This window comes from Protopterus annectens, chromosome 3.part0 (genome assembly GCF_019279795.1).
Source record: "Protopterus annectens isolate FY-2018-M chromosome 3.part0, PAN1.0, whole genome shotgun sequence".
NCBI lineage: Eukaryota > Metazoa > Chordata > Ceratodontiformes > Protopteridae > Protopterus > Protopterus annectens.
The window spans coordinates 838,839,052-838,861,411 of record NC_056731.1 but is presented as its reverse complement, the minus strand read 5'-3'; positions in this window follow the sequence as shown (position 1 = coordinate 838,861,411).

The window sequence follows — 22,360 nt, the reverse complement described above, 5'->3', positions numbered from 1 at the left end:
AATCATTATTGTGGGGGGTTGTGCCCTTCACACCCCCTGCTATATATATATATATATATATATATATATATATATATATATATATATATATTCCAACTTTGAAATTGCACTACAGTGAGGAAAGGGCAAATATTCCAATCTTTACTGTACAGCAATTTCGAAAAAAGCACTTTGAGGTCCTGCATTTTCGTCTTGAGTGTTCGATATTTAGAACATTCAATGTTCTAATATAGACCTCAGTTACACACATATGGAAGATGAAGCCATAGGAAAAGTACTTTAGGTTGGAAAACTGATCTGGAAGCAAGTGATGCCGATTTATGTAGAAAAACTGGTTAAGGTGTGTACCTTGCAGACACAAGGTACAGGGTTTGATTCTGACATGGGGTAATTGGTTAGGCTTAAAATAGCTCACAAGGGCTGCTAGCCTAGTAGCAATCTATAAAGTTATGAATCTATGAACAAGGCTGCTTTGGTGGTGAAGAGGAATGAAGGCTTAACTATGACCCAGGAGACTGGAGATCAATTAGCAAATGGATGAGACAAAGTCTAAAGAGGGGAGTTGTCCTCAGATCTGTGTTGACAAGCACAGGAGAGGCAGGGGGCGGGGAAAGTGGATAGGTCATACATGAAAAAAAACATCTAAAAGATAGACAGTGAATCCACCAGCAAGGGAGGGAAAAAAAGACAAAATGAGAAGAGGGTTCACTATTAAAGGTAAATATACCATCTTTTGGTATTTCTCTGCATAACACGCTCATTATTTCTTCATGGTATGGCAATGTCTTGCAGTGGATCATGGCGGGGGGGGGGGGGGTAGTTCAGGATGAGAACTCATGCCAAACTTATCCTGAGTGAAATGTTCTATTTGAATTAAGGGCAGGAGCATCTTTGCCTGAGGACAGTGAAAAATAGTGCATTTGTACTACTGTGACATTGAACTATTAGCTACAATATGTGCAAAATAGAAATAAGAAAACTACATATGGTGCACTCAGAGTATTTCTTGGCATGATTAGTGTCTGAATTGTGATGTCTTTGTAGGGAGGCATAATTTATTCAAGGAAGAAGTACAGATAAACTCTTGTCTTTTAAATGTTGGAAGAATAATTCAATGGTAGTGATGTCTTTATGTGTTTAAGTAATGTTCTGCTGGTAACAAATGTGAAAATAAAGAAGGGACACTAGCTGCAATAACACCATGTGTTTAATCTATTAAGGACTGAAAATGTAGTATATGTAAGTTTGCTGACTATGGTTATTCTGATAATGTTTATTTATATAATGACACAGTATAGTGCTTTCAAGTCGTGTACCCTGAACCTTAACAATTTGACACTGCAGGAACATCATGGAGTTTTGCATACTCATTAATTTAATGTGCCATATATCTCAACTGTCCAAAATGTAAAGAATGTCCAGATTTTTGCCACTTATTTTTGGTCTGTTCATCATAAAATCTGTGCTTTTCAAGTAAACCATTGAGGATTGCCATCATTAAATAATGACAGACTTATGAGTTTCAGACTTCATTTCCTTCAAAAAATGCATGCTAATACAAAACCTGTTATTCTAGTAACGTTTTACATTTTTAAGTGAATGCTTTAAAATCTGTCCTTATTTTCTTTGGCCATTGTACTCCATTATTTTGTCTTTGTCTTTGATTCTTGTACAAACTGGTTTGGAGGTACATAATAACTGGAATAAATATTGCAGTAAAACAAGATTAAACCAGACATTTTTATAGCTTAGTTACTGCAGTTTATTAGCATAGCTACAGCAACTAGACAGTCCTTTTGTCAATGTATGTAATGTAGGTTATAATACTAGAAAAAGAAAATATCTAAAGTGCTGAATTCACAAACACTTGAAGTAAAGCAGTAAATTGCATTGTTAGATTATTATGAAGTTAAAACTGTTGAAAATATCTAAAATCTGATTATTTGATAACTGGGGTAGAATGCTGATCCATGTAGGCCTTTTTCAGGTTCAGTTCGGGTGCACAGTCTGTTTAGTTGACTTGCTCGGAGTCATATAGTGGGCAAATGGTATCAAACCCTGAACTACAGGAAGCATCTCATTAGCATTCGTTAGCCTTAATCCTCTACATTAACAGTCACAAAAAAAAAATACTTAAAATACGTAAATAAAATGTATAAGACAGGTAACATTAACAGTAAGAGAGTACAAAATATATATACGACATGGGAATCTTCCCTCCTGCAGCCCCGATACCCTCACATTCCTACCCTGTATATACAACTACATTTATACCATATTTTACAGTACAATATAACCTTTTTCAGGTATGCGGGGGTACAGCATAGTGGCTCAGTGGGAAAATCTGTGTTTCACAACTCCAGGGTCTAGGGTTCAGTCCTGGTTTCTGGTCATAGTCTGTGTGGACTTGGTAAGTCTGCATAGGTTTGTTGATTACTCTCTACTACTGGCTGTATATATTGTGTTTAAACTTACACTTGTGGCCCAGGATGTGAATGAAAAAAATCTGACAAATTAATTCACAGACCGAATAAAAACAGTGATGGTTGAGTTAATGTAGTTAGAATCTGAGAGGTTGTTAGGGAGGACAGTGCACCTGCGTTCCAAATTTAATTTGTTAATGCTTTACTTCACAAAAGATTTCACACTACAGCATATTCTGCCAGGGATTAATTAACACCCCCAGGATGTCATACCGCTCCTGCTTAAAAGGCCTTATTCCCTCAATGCAGTGTTTTGCAATTCAAAAACAAATTAGCTGCCATGAGGAAAGACCTCGTTTTGGGCTAATTTTCATGTATCTGAATTGTGTTGCCTACCAAAAAGTTCAAATCAGCATTTCCCGTGACAGGTAACAGTGCTGCAAGCTGACACCCCCCCCCCCCCAGTCACTCTTGTGCACAAAAACACACACACACAGTAAAACACACACACACTCACACATACCTTGTACCCTGTATCTGTCCTTATTGTCAGATCATGCATAATTGCCTCCTTTCCTCAGCCTTTGTAATTCATGGATGATTACAGTTTAGTCATTAATGCCAGATATTTGAGTTTTATACTTCTTATCCTTCAGTAAATGCATTCAAGGCAGCAAGGTTTTGAGGTTGGGAGGTATGTGTAACATATCCCAACCCCCTCCTTGCTGGCATGACATATTGCTAACATTACACAATGCCCAAAATTCTCAGTATATTTTAAAAACACACAGTGTAAGGGGCGAATGCAAAGGAGCCATGTATCAATGTTCATGGTTCAAATTCCTTTTTCCTCCTTTTTATTGTTTATTTATTTTTTTATGTATAGTTCCTGGTGTCTAGTGGTTATCACATCTTTTGTTTAATGCACCTCTATGGCACTTTGTAGTGAGTATCCTTCGTGCCTTGTGCTCCTCTCTCTTTCTGATTTCCATAGTGATTAAGTGCCATTAAGGCACTGGTGTTATAGGGTGAACCCTAGTGCTAGTCTTCCCTGCACAGCCCCAGTCCCTGTAGTGATTAAGTGCTGTTAAGGCACGAGTATTATAGGATATCCCCTGGTGTCTAATCTTCCTCCCATCTCTGTATTACAATTCTCACTCGTGGCTAGTGGCCCCCATTCTAGGGTTGTAGACTATATGCTTTAGTCTAGGGATAAGTAGAGGCATGAAAGACACCCAAACCCACACTCACATACTGGCACTCATCAAACCCACCCATACACACACGCACACACACACACGCACGCACGCACGCACACACGCACACACACACACACACACACACACACACACACACACACACACACACACACACACACACACACACACACACACACACACACAAGCAGCCCAGTGCTTCAACTCACTCACACACCTCCCTAACCACTAAATTCCCCAGTACTTACCTCTTCCGCTATGGATTTACATGTCTTTTTGGTTGTGTTCACTACCTCAAAATGGTAGGAGCTGTTATGCTAATTCTCACAGTCAAGCAATTCTATGAATTGCTCCACACTTAGATACCTCTTGAAGGTGGTTCCTTTGGAGAGATCATATGGATAATTAGCATATGCCTCTCCCCTAGACTGCCTCATTAGCATGTAGCATGACTCCTGGGATAAACCAACATGGCACAGCAAGCCTTCGTGCTAGAGCACGATGTTATGGATGTCTCTGAATTCCAAAAGGATACCACAAGGTGTACATCTCAAGATAACCTTTATGACCTCCACCCTGTATTATATCCAATTTTAATGTTTTAAAAATTCAGCACTTTGATATTCTTTTTATTAGTTTATGTTGTATGTAGAGAACCCCCTCCCCAGTTAACTAATAATGTCCACAAACCGTGTTGAGGTTTAACATCAGGATGGCACTGCTGATCATGAGCACATATTGGTGTAGGCATCATTCTCTTGAGTATAAGACTAACCAGAGAGTTTAAACCTTTTCACAAACTGTTTGCATTCATCCCTACTTTTTAAATTGCTGTTACCCATTATTACTTGCACTTAGCACAAGTACACCTTGTGAGTTAAATGCATGTTTTTTGTGAATCTTACTGTTCCACTTGCCTGCATGTCCTTGGTATCAGTGTACTCAGTTTGTTCTAAAAATATGCCTTTGAAGATCATAAGAAAGAAAAGATTGAAATCTTCAAAAATGATGAGCTCTACTTCCCTTTATTATTTCACGAGGGGACATTTAAGTTATAGCACAGTAGAACAAGGAGTTCTTTTGTGCTGAGGTACACTACTGTCACAACACAGACATTTATTGATTATTGCTTATTCAGAATGTAAGAAAAATAAATAAATGAATAAAACAGTTTTTTTCAGTGCAATAAATACAATTAAAAAAAACTCTTTCTGGTCATTAATCTCTACTCATTTCAAGTCTTTGGTTGTATGCTCAAGCACAGTTATTATATCTCAGTTTGAGCATGATAAAGCCAAGCCACAGCTGTATAGACAAAGTTTCATTGCCTGTACAGTAACTTAAGTTATAGTTTATGCAGTGATAAAAAAGCATTGTGTTTTTAACAGATCTGTCAGCTTTAGAGCAATACTTCATCCTGGCTCCATGGTGCAGAGGAATTAAGGTCTGGCTGTGATGCCAGCAGCCAGGGTTCGATTAGCAGCCCTGACAATAGAGAAGAGAAGTGTGAAGATGCATGTCCTGCTCAACTCTCCAGTGGGGGGGGGGGGTTGTGAATGTTCAGGAGAGCACATGAGGAAATGTAATTTCTCTGGCAGAGACCAAGGGGAAACTCCTTAAAATGCTGCAAGTATGGAGGTGGGGCCACTTGCTGGCAGTGTCCATTCTGGAACTGAGGGAAGACCAATGCAGACAACCACAACTCACTGTATAGTCTCTTTTGCTGCTTAACCTTGTATTCATGTGGGGAGACAGGGTTTAAGGAAAAAGGCATCAAATCACTACGATGGTTGAATGAAGGCAACTCCTGGTCAAACTATAAAACTGTTGATGGGTAAAAAATGGGTTGATTGTCTGGGATGGATTGGTAATCAACAGACATCAGCATCAAAAAGTATGCAGCAATAGAATGGGATCTGTAACAAGATACAAGTTAAAGGTCTGACTTATCTATTGTAAGCTGGAGGTCAATGAGCTCGCTTGATGGGTCTTTGGGTATCACCTTAGTAAGGATGAAATCCCTCATGAAAATTGAGGCGCTGACACCATTTCACGTGGTTGTGGAGACATGATAGGCACAGAACTCAGACACAGAGGAGGTGCTGCCATTACATTCAAACCGTGTCTCAGTCAGTACACAAACATGGACTCATTCTAGATGCAGAAGTGACTCAAAATCAGTTTGCTATTAAAACTCCAGGTATTAAGAAGAGCCACCTTGATGTTGTTTAATTTATGATTCCATTTGTTCATTAAATTGGAATGTTCATTAGATTAACTCTGCTTAAAATGGTACAATTGGGGAAGCAAAATGTTTGGTTAGTATGTGGAAGCCCTTGAATGAGACGTGTAGGCCACACTTGGAAAAACAAGTAGGAATGTTAATCATCTCATGCCAGTGAGATGCATACTGGACCCCCTTGGAATGACACCAGCTACTTAACCAGTTGCTGAAACCAGTCATCATTTCTTTCACTACAAGCATCATTACCAATGACAGGAAGGTGCCACTCAAAACTAGACTTATCCTTGATGGAAACATGCATAGCAAGTTCAAGAAAGTTCTGCATGTTTCTCATGGGTTTTTGTGCCAGATCCAGCATGGACAATGACCATGTCATAGCTAAACTCCTGGAGGAGAAGGTTTTAAGTGCTGTTAAAAAACAGCAGTCCTGGCTCCCAAGAGACAACTAACAGTAACTCTATCATTGTTCAGCATGGTGAGTATGGAATTAGTGTGCCTAACAGTAGAGTCACCAGCTACTGGCATGTTCCTAGAAGATGATTTATTCTTGTGAGGTTCAGCTGTATTTTTGTTTGTGATAAACTGATGAAGGTGTGTATGCAGAAGATGTATTTGGGAGTGGTGTTGTTGCCTACTTTAATGAATTCTAGGAGGTTCAGATAGTGATTTCTTAGCAGCATCAGTGTATGACTGTTTTTGCACTAATAGCATGAGAATGTTACATTTGTATGAGTCAGGGTGAAATAGTATGATGCTCTCCGCATGCATGGGATTTCAAGAGGATAGTCTTGAAGACAGATATGTGTTTACATCTCTCATAGATAGAATCAATTTGATGCAGTAAGAGTTAATTTTAGTGAGCATATGGCAGTTATCACTGTCTTAGGATACTGACTGCAAGAAGACTGACAATTAAAGGGAAGGTAGACTATTGGCTCTCTTTGCTGGCCAGAGCTATTATTTACAGAATCTTGAATGAAGAAGGAGGGGTGAAGGGAGGGCGATTAATCAATCAAACTGTGTCCCTAGGAGATACTAACATGCAGACCTGTACAGACTATTAAAGAGTGGGGCTGGCTGGTGCTAGTCACCCAAAACAGGAAGGAAGAAGGATTTTTACACTAGGACTAAGGAAAAAAATTCACTTGCACTCTCAAACCACTATACAGCTACAGCTATAGCAGCAGAGTATTCAGTGCAGCTAATTTCAGTTTAAAGCAGACAGCAAAAACTAAAGACCAATGAAAAAACAGCTGTAATTTGTCCACTTATTTCTAGGCTTTTCAGAAATGTCACCAATGAATGTATTCTCTCTCTACACAACCACAATAGCTTGAAGATGGCTCCAACATGAGGCTTGAACAAATTCAGATGCAAACTATGTAAACAGTGAAATTAAATGAAGAAAAACAGTAAAACCAAAAGAAATCCAGAAGGATTAGCTAAACAAATTTAAGTGAAGTAAAATAATGTAGAAGAAATGCAAAAAAATACTTCTCTGAGTTAATTATATGGTATCAAATGTTCAAGGTATTTCTGTAATATTTCCAGTAAGAACAAACCAGTGCAGCTTCCTGAAGCCTTTATTAAAAGATAGCAGGAATACTGAGTTGATCTCAGTATATAGCAAGCTGTAAAAGATTAAAAACAACAGCAATTCAACCGCTTAGTGCCAGGCTACTCAGAATAATAACAATCGATGTACTCTCATTACAAAACCACCACTGTTTTAGGAATGCTCTCACACCAGGACTGAACCAAGACAGATGCAGTCAGTGAAATTAAATGGAAAAACACAAACACAGAAATTTGTTGGAGTAGCTAATAAAGTGCAGTTAAATAAAGTAAAAAATATATAAACATAAGTTCCAAAGTTAATTATAGAGTATCCAACATTCAAAGTAGCTTTTGTAATCAGTTAGTGAATGTCCTTGAATAAATCAACAGCATTAATAGATTTCATTATTGTTTATTTAAAGATTAAATCTCAGTGTCATAAAATCTGTGAAGTTGTAGACAGTATGACCCTTCAGACATAAGTATATGATTATCAGTTCCAACCCCAGGACTAAATAAACTCAAAGACCCCTAGGTATCTTACCTTTTTCCAAGTAGGTTTTCAAAGTATTTGCTTGCATGAATGTCAACTCAGACAATGCTTAGTGAATAATAATTCCAATGCGGCATGATTTGCAGTTCTTGAGTGAATGATTTTGAAATGTACAGGTAAGGCAAGTATACTTTTGTGATATTAAGGCTGTGAGTGCTTGTATGTGTTTTTGCAGGTTAGAGTTTGATTAAGGGTAAGCAAGAAGACAGTTAGTGTTCCGTGTGTCTGTTGATAGATGAGGTATGTTTCGGAGTGTCTTGTGTAAGCAGTTGTGCTACAAAAAGGAGTTTTCTAAAGTAAAGAGCAGGGTTAAGATTAGAGGCAGGGTAAGGTTAGCATGTATCAGTAAGGTAGTGTATCTCTCTGACCACCTTACTAATGCACACTAATCCTATCACTAAACCTGCCTGTAGCACTGCCACAATACAGACAAATTTGGCTTGAACATATGGTGGGATTTTGGTGAATGTATTGCAAAATGAAACTGATTGTTTCCTTTTTTATTTATTTTTTTACATACTTGATTTTTCATTATATTGAGCTTCTAAATGCCGACATTCATCTGAGTTTTGATGCCAGCTCATTTTGATAAATGAAGATATATTTTATAGATAGATACATAGATAGATAGATAGATAGAAACATATTATGGGATATAGAAGATGCAAACTCCCACATCAGAAGTGCAGATTCCCCCAGCAAAAATGTTTAACCATATTACAAAGAATTTTGACATTTGCAGTGTTTAGTCTGAAGTCACACCTTATTTTACAGAGTTATTGGATTCAAATCTATTCTTTGCAATATCCGTTGCACCACTCTGAAAGGGAGTTGGGAAGCAAAATTCAGAAAAAGCAATTTCTCAATCCAAAACTTTAACATTTCTTTAAAATTGCCAGAAGAGTAGAAAATTGTGTATTGTGTCAGACAATTGTTTGGAAATAAAATATTTTCAGGAGTAAATAATGAAAAATGATGCTATCCAGAATTTATTGTCTCTTTTGGTTTGGTATGTTGGGCTACAAACAGTAAAACTTTATGTTACACCACATGAACTCCATTTAGAGAAACAGGTGGATATGTTAAAGAAATGTACCTAATCAGTACCTTACTGGGCTTTAAGTACTGCAATGGCACTATGGTGTATAACTCGAAAAATATTCTCAAGAGTTTCATTTCACTGAAATAGAGTTTTACAAACTTGGCATATTGACATTACATAGATCTTATCTATGTCATTTTCAAGAATTCTGTTGCTTTTTTCTGTAATTACAAGCTGAGCTGTGGTGGTGGTGCTGCGGTAGCATTGCCGCCTCACAGTAAGACATTGTCCTGTTCGATTCTCAGCTAAAGCGTCTTCTGTGTGGAGACATGCGTGAATGGGCGTACCTTCGTTGAAGGTTGTATGTCAGGGCTGGCAACTCGATACGTAAAAATCTACTGCCAATCATTAGTGACCCCTAACTGGGAAAAGCCGAAAGATACAACAACAAGCTGAGTTTATCAGCCAGTGTAAGACACAGAGATTAATACCTTCTGTCTATTAAAATCAAGTTTGAATATCTTATCAACCGATATGAATTAAAAAAAAAAAAAGAAATATATATATATATATATATATATATATATATATATGTATGTATATATATATATATATATATATATATATATATATATATATATGTATGTATATATGTATATATATATATATATATATATATATATATATATATATATATGTATATGGGTCTACATGAAAACACCGACAATGAGAACACCGAGACCAGAAGATCGACAACTGAGATTACCTACAGTTTAAAAGCCCAACGGTGAGAACACCGACATGTTAAGGTAAGTGTGCGATGGTGACAGACTTTAGGGTTAGGGGTGGGTTAAGTGAGTTAGGGTTAGGGTGCGGGTAAGGTAAGTATGCGATAGTGACAGACTTTAGGGTTAGGGGTGGGTTAAGTGAGTTAGGGTTAGGGCATGGGTTAGGTGAGTGTGCGATAGTGACAGACCTTAGGGTTAGAGATTGGGTTAAGGTTAGTGCATATATAGCTTTGTATGTAAAGTTTAGTGTAGGTTTGTAAGGTTTTTGGTGTGCTTCTGTTGTATGTGTGTTTTTCGGAAAAGGTATTTGTTTTGTTTTGTTTTGTTGATTGTCGGGATTGTGGTTTGTTGGGCATGTGAAGTTTCGTGCTTTTAAACTGTCGGCCATCTCAGTTGTCGATCTACCGGTCTTGGTGTTCTCGTCTGTGTTTTGGCGTGTCGGTGTTTTATATATAGATATATATATATATATATATATATATATATATATATATATATATATATATATATATATAGATATACATGGGTCTACTACCGGAGATTGAAATTACACTATTTCGAAATCCAGTAGTAGATGCCCACTAACAAGAAAGTGCACTTCACCGAAAGTGCACTTTTGCGAACACTACTAGAATGAATGGGCAATGTTCTCCACTGTGGTGCAGTAGTCATGGACCTTAGGGTTAGGGCTTGGGTCAAGGATAGTGGATAGCCCTAGTAGGTATCTACTATCCTTAACCCAAGCCCTAATCCTAAGATCCGTGACTACCACACCACAGTGGTGGACATAGGTCCGTGACTACTGCACCCTGGAGGACATACAATTTCCTCCAGTGTGGTGCGGTAGTCATGGACCTTAGAGTTAGGGCTTGAGTTAAGGATAGTGGATAGCCCTACTAGCTATCCACTATCCTTAACTCAAGCCCTAACCCTAAGGTCCGTAACAATTCGCTCAAGTGGTGTTCGCGAAAATGCACTTTCGGTGAAGTGCACTTCTTTCGTGTTAGTGGGCATCTACTACTAGATTTCAAAATAGTGTAATTTCGATGTCCGGTAGTAGACTCATATAAATAAATATATATATATATATATATATATATATATATATATATATATATATATATATATATATATATATATTTATATATATATATGTATATATCTACACATATATATGTATGGGTCCATATCAGATGACTGAGTTTTCACAAACTCAAAATTCACATGGTGGAGACCATATGATTGAATTTTTGAAAACCTGAAGTTTTTGAATGGAGATCATGGCACAGTGAGGCTTGGGAAATTCACCCTTTTCCCCACTGCAATTCAATATTGGAGTTGGTATATATAATTAGCAGGGGTGTGGGAGGTTCAGGGGTCTTGCTCCCCTGCAAAAAAACATAAAAAAGGTAGATTTTTGTGTTGTTTTGAAGCCTGAGTTTTTGGAAACTCAGTCATATGGTCTATCTCTATCTATATATATATATATATATATATATATATATATATATATATATATATACACACACACACACACACACACACACACACACACACACACACACACACGCGCACACACACACACACACACACACACACACACACACACACACACACACACACATCCAAATGCAGCTATAAAATCCTGTGCTTCATAAGACCATTACTTATTGAAGGAACTAATCTGTTTTCAAAATCAAATGTTAAACATTATAGTGAAATCTACAGCCTTAAAACAGTGGAGGTTAATTTTCCAGATTTAGGAGTAAAATTAGATGATATCACAGTATTTATTCGGTCCCTTTTCATGACTGGCTGAAGGATCAAAGTCAAGGCCAAAGCAAAAAGTCCTTATTCAACAAAAAGCAAAGCAAGTGTCTGTCCATACAAAATGTTTGCTTACGTTGGAACTAAACTGCAATGATAGTGTTTAAATTGGTGCTCCTGAAAGTCCAATGACAGTAAGTGTAATCCTCAGAACATTGAAACTTTACGTGAATCGAGAAGAATGTTTACATCTCTGAAATTGCAATGTCTTAGAGTATTCTCCCTTTCCTGAGGTACAGCATTCTTGTACTTGGTGTGTATATATATATATATATATATATATATATATATATATATATATACATACATAATAAGGGGGTTACTCTAACAGATTCCAGGAAGACCCAACTCACCAGGCGCAACACTCCAAAGCTCAGTTCTCCAATCATTGTTTTCTACAACAAACCTCTGCTGCTGCATCAGTGCACACCACAGTGCATAGGTGTGTATTGTGCACCAATGAACACTAAGAGAATTCATATATTCAGTAAAGTTGCAGATATTTTTCATAGCTACTAATTACAGCATAAGCAAGTGATTTCAGTAGGGTGGACCTATTCAACAAGCTGTAAAGCACTCATCTAGCCTACATTCTGTTTTTTTCCTGCATACTTCCATCCTATGGGAGTAGACACAAGGAAAGTCTAGGCCTCAAATAAATTGTCTCAACTGTTGCATTTGCAAGTTAAGTCCTGACCCTAGAATGCATTCTGTAATAATATTATGGTATATCATTGTATATCTGAACTTGGTGCAGTAATGAAGTAAATAGTGGTGGTGTTGTCCAGAAAGTAATTTAACATGTGGCAGCACACACTTATTTTACTGATATATGTCCATTACTAAGGTTTTCTGTCTTATTCCTCTCCTTTTTCATTGCTCTTTTTGCGTGATGCACAGCATAGTGCAAATATCATAAGCGGGTAATGACTGTGTTTATTGGGTTTGCATGAAGCACAGCAGAGGACCTATGAAGCAGATGACCAAAAATCGTAACTGGATGCAATTGTGAAAACCTGGACTGGAGTACAGATGGTACTGGCTTCTAGTACAGAGTGTGCAACCTTTGTTTTACTGCTGTGACATTGCAGTTTACAGCAATGAAGTGCAACTTAGACAACTGTTTCCTCAACAGTCTTGTGGCAACAAGTATATGTGTAGGACTGGCATACACATGTTCCCAGGTTCAAGTACACTATATGCCATATAGTATTATTTTTATTGATATTAGCAATGCTGCTCATGTTTGCACACCGCTTACCAATGCGCAAACAGGAGTAACACACGTGTTCTTACTTGGTTAACCATCGTACAAATCTGCTGCTCACTGCGCTATGGAACTGCATTCTACACCTACACTTAACACCTGCTGCCATGGGATTGGTGAGATGACATCACCTATCTTAGTAGTTATTGTAATATTCCTGCTGTAAATCATAGCACAATGCCACTTACCATGTTAGCACGATGCGCAATATTACTAATTGAATGCATCTGGTTCATATTTGCATCATATTTTTTGCCTGTTCCTTGTAAAATGTGTAATTTATTGTGAAATCACTGAAGAATTATGTCAGTACATTTCTGTTCCATACTTCATATCCTTAAGAAAATGCATGCTTGTCCTTTGTCCTCTCATTAGTTTTAGTGTCTGACCACATTTCTGGCAGTAAAAAGTTGGGTGAAACAATACACATTCAGTATACAGGTTTTGTGGCCAGTAAAACTGGTGCAAGCCACAAAACCTTGCTTATGCATGCCACACATCATTAATATTCATGGTGTGAAGCTGCACGATACAGCACGATAAGCAGTATCACATATGCGAATACACTCCATGTAGGCTCTGCGCGGTATGACATAAGCGAATACACTCCATGTAGGCTCTGCGTGGTATCACATATGCGAATACACTCCGTGTAGGCTCTGCGCGGTATCACATACGCGAATACACTCCATGTAGGCTCTGTGCAGAACCTTCACGGAGTTTACTGAATCCAGGGGTACATTCTGTGTTTTTAACTGACCTCCAGAAAGTATTTAAATGTATGAATAGTTGAGAATATCTAATTCTATAAAACTGTGAAAGGGCAGGTCAAACAGGTAAAACCTGAGCACAGTGGGAAAAAAATGAAAATATAAGGAAAAAATCACACCATCAAAAAGGTACCACTGCAGAAAATAACTATTATACACAACACAAACTTTTGCATCAAGTGAAAAGGAATGTTCCTTTGAGCTGGAATGCTTTGTTACTTGGAATATCTAATTGTAGGCCCACAGTTTGCCAGATGAAGTTGAGAAAATTAATGTCTTTTAGGGATTAATGGTGAAAAAGGTGTACATGAAGCTTTTGATTTTATTTTACTTGTGCATATGAAATGGAATTTAGACATGTGAGTCCTAGAAAGCCAAAATGGTCTACAAGGAAAAGGATCAATAGCAAACAGGTGGAGAGTGGTTGTTTCTGAGATGATATAATAATTACAGGAGATACAAATGGGAGAATGTCTTTGAATGTCATTGTGTGCTCATTTACTTTACAGTTATGTGTGTCCGTGGTGGGGGGGGGGATGCAAAGCTAGCCATATAACAAGGCTGACCATTGATAGGTTTCTTTGTAGAATTTGAAGAGAGGCAGCCTACCATAATGAAGGTGCACTCAGTTCTCTCATGCAATGACTAGGTCTTATTTAGGGAACAGGCACAGGGCCCAGCTAAGCTGACCAATGTGTGTATGTGTGAGCATGTGTGTGTGTGTGTGTGTGTGTGTGTGTGTGTGTGTGTGTGTGTGTGTATTAATGTGTATCAGTAGACAGAGACTGGTGAGAGAAATCAAATAGGTGGAAAGCTATGATGCCAATCAGCTACGTTTCTCTTTTGCATGCAGAAACAGTGATTATATGGGTTTCTATAAAGCACTTCTTTCTAGATGAAGTTTCCCTTACAAGATGAAGGAACTCATTTGCATCTCAGTAGTCATACTTCCTATGTTAATGCTCGCATTAGTTAAGGACATCAAAGTGGAAACCTCATGACCCTTTGAACAATGAACAACAAGCAGTATTTCAGTTTGAAAAGCAAGCACCAATAACTGACACATGTTCACAAGGCCGAAAGCCAGTTATCAAGTACAGACTCAGGATTATAATGTAAAACATTTATTTTATGCAGAAAACCAAAAGATTAAAATCAGTGTTTTACATTAGAATCTTGAGTCTCCACTTGGTTACTGGCTTTCGGCAGTGCAAACATCTAGGGTTCTTTTGAATTCTTACTTGGAAGTGGGAGTCTTAAAAGGCTGTAGGACAAGAGGTATGTTATCAGAAAAGACAGAGCAGCAGAATGAGGGGATAAATAAAAGAAAGTAGTGAAGTGCAGAAAAAATGGAATAACTCTAGGAAGTACTTTGGATATATAATAAATATGAAGAATGAACATAGCTTTAAATTTCAAGTTATTGAAATTATTTTTGAAAATATACATGGTGGTGATGTTAAAAACTTTACTGAAACCAGAGAATTGCAGTGGATTATATTATGGCAAGATGATAAATACCCGGGTCTAAATGATAGGGTTTTTATTAAGCCTGTATTAAAAGCACAACGTCTCTTTAAATAATACAAGTTGATGTTAGATTTTTATCTTTCCTGACTTTCATTGGTTGTTTTGAATTAGTGTGAATATATTAGTAGTGATTGATGGTGTAATTTTTTATATGATCTGATAAAACACTAGTATTTGATGTGAAAGTGCTTACCTTATTAAACTTTTAAACTTTTTATGCTTTCAGTCATGTTTCTGTGCCTTGTTTTCTTTAGTTATAATCTTAAATGTATTACTGTTTGTAAAAACATTTCTGCTGAGCATATACATGTAATATCTTGTGTTTTGATCTAGCACATGACAAAGTTTAACAAAAGAGTATTCTGCTCAGAGTTTTACTTCAGAAAATTATTTGATAATGTCCAGTGCCCTACAGCCGTGAAAGCTAGCGGACAAGCAACAGATGATGAAAGACTAAAGAATGATGTTACTGTTTAGGGTGTTACAGCATGCATGAATGAATTGCTTGCATGAGTATGGCAATGCTGCATCATAGAGACAACAAAGCTTTCAAGCATTTCTTTAGACTGTATTTAAATTTCTGATAAATGCTTCATCTCTTGGATTTTAGCCAACCCAGACGTGCAAGGGACATGTTGCATATGGTAAGTCAGCAGATGGTCTATGTGCTTTCTGTTTTCTTGTTCTTAGATGTACACAATAAAGAAAATAAATAAGGGACATTTCCTGTACTTAGCTGTGTTAGCATATGTATATTGTAACTCTCACTAACTACAAGAACAAATACGTGTAACTAAGTGGCATTTAAATCTAAAAGGGAAGCTATATTAGTTCATTGATAATGCAAGACAGTTGTCAGCCTCCTGTAATGAAGCTCTTGGTCACCTCCAAATAAAAACACATTTGTTCATAGACTGTACATCCCCCATCGAATATTAGGTAGATGCCAAATATCTTATCTTTTCTACCTCTTGATGTGCTCCAGTGGCTACAGGGTCCTCAATGTATCCATGAGGATGTTCTCCAAATGTCGGAAGCACTGCAAAATAGTCCAGGCAGCTCAGTGTGCACTCACATGGCTACATATACACACACACACACACACACACACACACACACACACACACACACACACGCACACACGCACACCCACACACACACACACACACACACACACACACACACACACAGACACACACACACACGCACACCCACGCACACACACACACACCCACGCACACCCACGCGCACGCACACACACCCACGCACACCCACGCGCACACACACACACCCAAACACATGCACACACACACGCACACACACGCACACACACACACACACACACACACACACACACACACACACACACACACACACACACACACACACACACACACACACACACACACACACACACACACACACACACACATATATAGTCTGTAGCGCAAAACAGAAAACAACATAGAATGTAATGCACATGTCAGTCCCATGCATTAACAAAGTCTTCAGGATTACTAGCTAGGGTACCCACTTCTTGGTGCCCATATAATAGTCCTGAGTATGACAGCAAGGTACAGATGCAATCATAACCATAACAAAGCAAATACTAATGGGGAGAGTCATGAACCATTGCTCTATACTAGAGACTTTGCAGGTACATGTGACCTACTTTCTACCCCTACACACAGCACTATAAAGTAGTGCATTAAACAGTCATGCAACACAGCACTGGCAAAGCTGCATGTCACAGCATGACAATCAGTGCCAGAATGCACAAAAGTGTTGTACGCTGTGGCATAGACCTGACACTGACCATATGGATACTGGCACATATACAACCATTAGTAGCACAGCATAGCCACAGCTGTCATACACTCCCATATAAGTATTTAATATAGTTATATGTATATATTTAGATATTCTTCTACTCATACAGCTGATTCTTAGTGTGTCAGTACCAATAGAAAGCCATAAGTCCCAGGCCATATCCAGTGGTCCCTTTAGTGCTGTACATGCAACCATTTTCTTGAACATGGTATGAACAGTGCACACATGACTGTGTTTGCATTGTGGTACTGTCATTCTGTGGCCCAGCTGTCACTTACCCTTTGGACTGCTTAGGTACTCTGCCAAGATACCCCCATGACACAGGATTGTGATTATGCTCTTTAGTAGTAAATGTGCCATATACCTCCATATACACAAATATGCATGCAGCCATCATTGCTATACACTAATAACTGCCATATACATCTGGGTGGTGTGAGCCATGGACAGATGTTGGGATTTTTAATGCTTTTGGTGACCTGAAACCCATTATGGGTGCACATGCACATCATTTTGTATTTAAATCTCATTATCATGCTGTTACCAGGGCAGGATCATGGTCAAAAGAGGCCATTGGCAGGGTAAATGATAAGGCCACCCACTCACCCCCACCCCTGTAGCCATTCCACTCTCCCATTACTTAACTACCCCATTACCATAAACAATGTTCATACCTGTCAGTGTAAATAATATTTTCTGCTTTACTTCTACAATGATTACAGATATTTGGATTTAATTTAAAACTTTTATAAATTTTTTAATCAGCAAACTCCACTAGCCATTTGCTAAACAAAACAATACAGTCTCAAAATGAAAGCAGACTTAGCAAGAGCAACAATAAACTTCTCTATTCTTGAAACTCGCATTCATTGAAGCTGTATTGAAGCCCTCATTCATAGAAAATACATCTAGCCAGTGGCAGATCAAGTGTACCTTTGGGTTGTTTTCAAAGCATGGCCCCCCCTCACACATGTTTATCAGTCAATATGCACAATTCCTAAAGAAATAAAAGTCATCTGAAAAATTTCACATTAAAGAGATATTTAACTAATGAACAGGTTGCTGCTGGCAAACAACTTTGCATTACAGTGCCTCATCTTCAAATTCAATGCCTACTGTCCTTGAAAAATAAATTGCCTAGATTCCAAGATAGTGGTCAGCTGAATTGCACCCTCTCCACAGAGCTCTGTTGCAAATGCATCTATCTATCCTATTTATATAACTCTCGGCTGATAAAATCTTCAAGAGGAATTGTAGACCAATTAAAAGCTGTAGTTCTTTCCTTTGAGTACATACAAATTCTCTTAAATACCAGTTATAAAGAGTTTTATCCCGTATAAGCTCTCTACTACATCTTACATTTGGAATTTAGAGGCCTGGTAGCTTCAACATCTTGGATAACAGTCAACGCTTACATTTTAAATTCAAAATCGGAGTAAAATGCCTAAAGAAATAGAAGGTATGGATACCCAAACATCTAAAACTAAACTGTCTGCAACAGCATCTCCTGAAAAGGAAATAGTTACCAAAAGATAGAAAACTGTTAAACAGCAACAAGACCAAGCTAAAGACGGCACTAAGCAGAGGACCAAAAACACCATTCACATGGAGGATCTGAAAAATGCTCTTCGTCCACTACAAAATACAATAAAATATTTCTCAGAGCAACTAAAGCATTTTGGAGGTATAATCAACAAAACAGCAGAGAGAATTGACTTGGTGCAAGAAAGATCAAAATCTAATGAAATGGAAATCATACAGTTGAAATCTGAACTTTTGGCTAAAGACAAATCAATCTCTGACATTCAAGTGAAATTACTGGATCTGGAAGTGAGATGTAAAAGAAACAACCTGATTATTAAAGGTCTGCCTGAAAAAGTGGATCAAAATCAGCTAATTCCCACTCTTAAGCAATTATTTAGATCACTACTACAGTCAGATGAAACACATTCTGAATGCATACTTCAAAGAGCACATTGCGCGCTGTATAAAAATCAAGACTCCACAACACCAAGACTCGTTTATGTTAAACTTCTTAATTTCAAAGATGTCCAAACCATTCTATCTTCATACAAAAAACAAAAACACCTCAAGTGGAATACATGTAATATCTTTATTTCACAAGATTTCCCGCAAGAAATAAAAGAAAAAAGATGTAATCTAACTCCTTTTTGTGCAGACCTTATCAAGCAGAACATAAAATTCCAGATGTGATTCCCAAATAACCTGTCTTTTTATCATAATGAAATTAAATATACAATGTCCTCACCTAAAGAAGCTACTCTAGTCTTTACCAAGTGTTTCGGTAATGCCCCGTGCAAATAAATCCAGAAAATACTACCAAATCAAGCATGTAACTAAATCTTTTTTTGCTGTTTTACCTCACTGGGGTCTTCAGATCACTTTCCGACTTTAAATAATAACATGCAGCCTAGCTCATTACTTTCTTTCTGGGTAATTCACTTTATTTAAGCTTACTACAAAAGGCTGTATATTTTCCTATTATGTGGTACTCTTTGTGCATAGATAAGTTGTACAGGGGACCTCGATGTGGTGACACTGCCTGTCTTCAATGTAGTACAACTTCCTTTTTGGTCTACTAACTTCCCACCTATTTCCTGCTGATCCGTTCTTCACAATTATTATCAGCGTTGTTCGAGTTGGTGGCTGAATGGCTTCTTCTTCGAATTTTATCCAAATATCTGTGGTAGGAAATGAAGAAGTTATCGATGGTCCAGTTCTCACCGGAGTGTTATTGGCAGGTAATTATACTTCCTTCTGATCTATTCAGTGAAAAGAAATTCAGTGAGAGCCATTCATGGTAAACAAGGCTTCGTTTTTAAATACTGGCTTAGCTAACTGTGGTAATTCCTGAAAAAAACGTATCTGTGTTCCAGTTATTACGGAAGAGCTTATGTCATGTAATCCTATCTATATCTAAAGCGTTCATTTAGTATATGCATGTTTTTGAAATACAAATTTCAGACTGATCAAAAGTATAGTCATACATGCCTAAGGAATATCTTGCATTAAGGAAATGATTTACAAAGAGCTGGATCTGTGATACATTCAGGAATGTTTCTTTCCCCACAGATTTAACTGACTTAGAAAATGTTTTTCTTCTAAAAATAAAATGTTTTGTTAGAATATAAACATATCTACTTCACAGATGTGAGATATTTTTTTTTATCAGCCACTGTCTCAGTCAGTTGTTAGAATGATAATTCCTATTCTATGTTATTTATTTGTTTCTGTCATTAGTAAACCAGTAAATGTATGGGCAGCCTGTATTTGAGAATTAAACTCAAGGGGATTAGGCAGCACTTGTGTAATTTTCAAAAGGGTGGTTCCACAACTCCGTTGTATACACTATTTTGATATTTCACCTAGTAAATAATATCTTTCCTTATATAACTTTATAAGATTGATAAAGTTTAGCTTTTGTACGAATGTCATAGTGATCTGAAATGTTTTAAGATATACATATATCTGTTAAAGATGTTACAGTCTCATGTGTTATACTGTTTAAGATTCAATCTGTTGTTATAAAGGAATGGGATAGATAATGTCTTAAGACAGTTTTTACACAAGGTGGTAATCAGTTAAACCTATTTATGCTGTGTTCTGTGGTTAACTATCTCTCACACTATTAGTTAAGCTTGAGTACATTTCATAGATTTAATCTTTTAACCATCCCTGCATACAACACCACCTTCACTGATACACTTTTCGGAACTGGAATATACTTTAAGGAAGGAGCTGGGTGGATAGGCTTAGTAGGGTACTAAGTGATGTCATTTGGAATTGTTTCAAAGCTGTTTATATGGTGTAAATATTACTGTGATGTTTTGGGAATTTTTCAACTTTTCTATTATTAATTTTAATTATACTTTCTTCAGTTTTATCTCTTCCAAATAAAGGAGTTAGGTGGGTAGGCACATGGTTAGGTTTGGGAGAGATTAGTGCTGCTTTATCATCTAAATTTACACTCAGTCCCATTGTTTTATTGAACTTTGAATCACACAACTTTTTCCCTATCTTACCATTCATTCACCCAACATCTTTAGATTCATAATTTAGTATAAAAATGAATAATAGTTGTAAAACAATCTCCTTGAATGTTAGAGGTCTTCAAGACAAAAATAAAAGAAATCTCCTAATGCACCTCCTACTAAAATCAGAAGCAGACATCTCATTCATTCAAAAAACACATTTGTCTGAGGATGATTGGACCAAAGAAAAAAGTAGGAAGGGGATAAAAGACATATCAGCGGGTAACAGCTCTAACTCTAGAGGGGGTGGCAGTCATTATCAAAAACTCATTTAAACTGATTATAATAGACAGAGGGTCAGACAATGAAGGTAGATGGTGCTACTTCATGTGTTTAATCTCCAGAATCACTAGTCCTATTCTGTTCTTAAACATATATGGTCTTTGTTCAGGATAACAGCAATTTATCTTCATTATTTATAACCTATTATTAAAATTTACTAACCATCATTTGATTATAGGGGGAGATTGGAATGTTGTAATTAATCCTAATATTGATCAGTCTAATAAAGTTAAAAAATATAATATACAAAATTCCATTGCCTTGCTGGACCTAATCTCTGACTTTAACCTGGTTGACCCTATATCTTTTGGAGAAACCACTCAGAATTTCAATAACTACACATATTTCTTGAAATGCCATAATTCTTGGTCAAGATTAGACTTTTTCCTAATTTCTGAAATACTAATCAATTGGCAAATAAAATTTATGATTGAGCCAAGATTCTTTTCAGATCACTCTAAGATCACATTGTTGATAAATTTTAATCAAACCTCATCTTCACATAGTATGGGTTTTAAATGGTCCCTCAACAATAATATTTTACTCAACCAAGTAGTGAAAGATGAAATTCTATCTGCCTTGCGAGAGTGTTCAGATGATCCTAGAAACTCATGTATCCCTTATGACATTCAGTGGGCGGCTTGTAAATCTATTCTTAGAGGCATATTCCTTCAGAAATCTACATTTTTTAAAAATAAAAGAAAAGAAAAAGAATATGATCTATTATCAGAAATTAGAGATTTTGACAATAAACTTCAAGAAAACCATTCTTTAGAGATGGAAAATGCTATGATTAGTAAACAAAAGAAACTATTTAATCTACATCAATACAACTACTCTCTGCAAGAATTAAGGTTTGTTGCTAAATTTTTTGAATGGACTCTAGCCCCCTCTAAAGCTTTAGCTAGACTGATTGAAAATAAACAAGTCTATCCCAGAATAACCCTCATTAGACACCAATGAAAACTATTTAAATC